Consider the following 4,280-nt stretch of genomic DNA (forward strand, 5'->3'; position numbering starts at 1 on the left):
AGAAGAAAAGAAAAGAGAAAAGAAGAGAAGAAACAAAATAAGATTAAAACAGAAAAAAGAGAGAAAAAAGAGAACATGAGGGGAATTTGTTAAACCACAAAAAAGAGGATTTATCATGAACCAGATTAACCGCAGAAGAGAGTAATAAGGAACGCACACCCGTTGATTTCTCTGCATAAGCATAAAGAGGAGATTATTACACCTGAAAAATGTATTATAGCTTCCTCCCTTCCCTCCTAGAGGGTTCTTGACGGAGGCAAAGAAGAGGGGGGGGGGAAGAATATACTAGAGAGGGAGAAATTACTTCTGTATCATACTTCCTCCCTTCCGGCAGAATCTTACTACCTAAGGCGGAGCAGATATAATACACAGAATCTTCGAGGGCGAAAGGAAATATTATAGTATAAATTATTAACAAGTATAAACATTAGCATTGTTAAGTGTCTATAAATTGACTTTTCCAAATTTCACTTACGTAACTATATTTTTAAATGTGTTTTTTTCAGTAATGTATTTGATATGTAATGTAAAATTTAACTTTTTCTAGTAAAGAAAGAGTTTGTAGTATATAAAGAAACTATTATGGATATATAGCTATATGTTATAGAAATACTTAATTAAATTAGGTTAAGCCTATCAACTCTAGGATAAATCCAATTTGTAAACGAAGTGAATTGAAATATCTTACTAGCTTCAGGAATAAAAATCAAATGAGATTCTCTTTAAAGAGAATAGCTTTAAAAGTAAAATGGAAAATTAACTCTGTTTGAATTAAGGGAAACCTTTCTCTAAAGCTAAATATGACATATAAGTGACAGAAAAATAGTACCGTGAGGGAAATATTAGTAAATAGTAGTTTTATAAGCAGCTCAAGTAGGAATAAGATTCAAAAATAAGAGCGTACCTTTTGCATAATGGGTCAGCAAGTTAATGTTAGATGCGAGACAGCCTTTAGTACAAAGAGAAATAAAGTAAAAACAAAGGTCTAACCACCAAAGTGATGAAATATAACACTCAATGGAACAATTGTCCTAGATAAACCAATTATTAAATAATGAGTAAGTATCTAATATTAGACCCGAAGCCTAGTGATCTTACCATGATCAGAATTATAAAAGTTCGAACGGGTTATCGTTGTAAAGATATCCGATGAATTGTGGTAAGTTAGTGAAAGACAAAACTGACTAGGATAGCTGGTTTTCTGCGAAACCTATATAAGTAGGTGGTTTAAATCATATCATCGTAGGTATAGAATTGTGATCTCAGACAAGTTATATTGTATACATTGGGGGATCGTGAAGATTTTATCAGTGAGGATTTGCTCTCAGAAGGACGATGATAAATTTTAAACTCTCGGACATAGTACGATAAGGTTGTATGTCTAAAGGGAAACAGCCCAGAACAAGAGTTAAAGGTTCCAAAATTATTGTTAAGTGAAAAACAAGGAAGTATTTTTCAAATACAACCAGGAAATAGGCTTAGAAGCGGCCATTTTTTGAAGATCTCGTAACAGAGCACTGGTTTAAATTGGCATTTGCCAGTTATATAAGTTAAAAGCGTCAAAAATTTAACGGATCTAAACAATATACCTATACCTTGTACATAAATGGAAATATCCGTTTGTGGGGTAGCAGAACGTTGGGAAGAACTTAGACTTGGTATTTTTAATGCTAAGTAAGTGGTGTTGGAGGGTAATACCTTCAATACTACGATGTGAAAACCCCAAGTGATAATGCTGACATGAGTAACGAAAAAGGGATATCCCCTCGCCTTAAGCTTATGGTATTAACATTAAAGTAACGGCCCCTAAGTTTATAAACTCTCTTAAAAGATTAAATGATGGGAAAATCTTTATATGTATTACAACATTTAGTTTGGTTTGTGTAATTGTTTGTATAATTACACATAATTTAAACAAAAGAGCATTAAATGTTCTGGAAATAAATACGTATTATAAACCGTACCTAGAAACTACCACAAGTAAGCAAGTAGAGAATACAAAGGCGTTTGAGCTAACAATCATTAAGGAACTCGGCAAAATGACTCCGTAACTTCGGGATAAGGTGTGCCATTATTCTTAATATTAAGTTAAGGATAGGAGGCATAGAGTGGTGTTGTACGACTGTTTAATTAAAACAAAGCACTTTGCATAAGATGTAAAATCAAAGTATTGAGTGTGATGTCTGCCCAATGTTGGCTGGTTAACGGATTTTCTTAGTCTTTTACTGACTAGGTTTTGAAGGATACCCCAATCAATGGCGGCCTTAGCTATAAGGGTCCTAAGGTAGCCGATGAGGGTCCTAAGGTAGCGGAATACCCTGGCCGTTAAATGCGGTCTTGCATGAATGATTTAACGATACAACAGCTGTCTCAATGATTGGCTCAGTGAAATTGGAATAACTGTGCAGATACAGTTTTCTTCTAGTTAGACGAGAAGACCCTATGCAGCTTTACTATTACTAGTTATTGGACATAATAAAACAAGTTGTAGCGTATAAGGTAATTGAGATAATTAAATTGAAACACCTTTACTTAGTTTATTATGTATCTCGTCATGAAATAAGGGGTCACCCCACTCCTCCTTATCACCTATATAAAATTGAATAATCTCTTTTAAGTTTTAGGAATGACTAATAACTTATTCCTCAGAATAAACTTCTAGGAAAACATTGGCTAGTGGATAGTTTATGCGGGGCACAGATCCCATAAAAAGTACCTGGGTGTATCTAAAGTTTGTAAATTTGTTTATTATTTCTCTTTACAAAAAAAAGAGAGATTTAAACATAAGTGTTAATTCTAGCATATAATTTTAATTTGTAATATATATATAAAGAATCAAGTAAATTCAACACAAGAAAATACAAGACAGAGTTGCGTATCTTTTCATTCCTATCAAAAGGTAGGAATGAGAGAAAACATCCGAATTTTATATATTCATTCATAGTTCTATTAAGTTAGATTTATATAGATTTATATTATTTTTGAAGTAAGATTTTCACTATATGGAAAATAGAGGTAATAGTAAACATTAACTACAAAAATTAGTCTTGTTTCAATTCATTTTTGATTATGTCTTTAGGAATAATTAAATATAGTATTTTTTTACCTGCAAAGTTTAATGGCTTAATCTTGCTTTACTGTTTGACTTACACGTCTATCAGTCGCGTAAGCGGGGCATATGATCACAAGATGCAGAAAGGAAAGGTCTTGGATTATTGAAAAAGCTACGCTAGGGATAACGCTAATTGCGCCAGAGAGTACAAATTGAGTGCGCAGTTTGGCACCTCGATGTCGGCTTAGCTCATCCACATGAACGCAGAAATCATGAAGGGTTCGACTGTTCGTCGATTAAAGAGCTACACGAGCTGGGTTAAATACGTCGTGAGACAGTATGGTTTCTATCTTCTAGAAGAAATTAGAGTGAAATAAAGATAGCCCCTTCGTACGAAAGGAGTTGGGTATGTTAACCTATGGTTTATCTGTTGTTTATGTGCTACTAGGTTAATAAATACTTCTACTAACCTGTGAGACTATTATTGCTCATATATAGTCTATGCTATAAGCACGTACGTTAGTTAAAGATAAGTGCTGAATGCATATAGGCACGAAACTTACTTTAGGACACTCTTGAATATACGTAGAACAACACTACGAATTATTGTTATAATATTTTTTATGACATTAATTGTATAGGCTTTGGCTTAAAGGATTTTGATGTCTTCAGGTACAAAGTACTAATTTTATTAAAAACTAAATAATACACTTATCGTACATAATAAACACACTCCTACTAGCTCAATGGTAAAGCAGGATACTTCTAATATCTGGATCCAAGTTCAAGTCTTGGGTAGGAATCATGTAATTACTGTGTATCTGAATATAATTTTCTATATTACTCATATTTTAAGTCCATTAATTTTTAAACAGTTTATTTACTACTCACACTATTTTTATATCTATATCTATAGCTACTTACCCAAAATATAACAAATCCATAAATAAAATTGCAGAGGTAGAGTATAGTGTTAGTGTTAAATTTTAGTTAACACAGAACATTTTTACTTTTACAAGATATTTCTTAATTTCTCTGACATACATATAAATAATATCAAAGCTAAATGTTGTGGGTTACTACGGTTTGCTTCAAACATTCCCTTATCTTTGAAAACTTATTATAACATCAATAGATACTATCATATCTTACCATAAAACAATTTGAATTTTAATAATATTCATTTTTATTTTAAATGTCTGTAATTATTTTTGCGACTTTATTTCTT

Source organism: Phalaenopsis equestris, unplaced genomic scaffold (assembly GCF_001263595.1).
Source record: "Phalaenopsis equestris unplaced genomic scaffold, ASM126359v1 Scaffold000002, whole genome shotgun sequence".
Taxonomy (NCBI): Eukaryota; Viridiplantae; Streptophyta; class Magnoliopsida; order Asparagales; family Orchidaceae; genus Phalaenopsis; species Phalaenopsis equestris.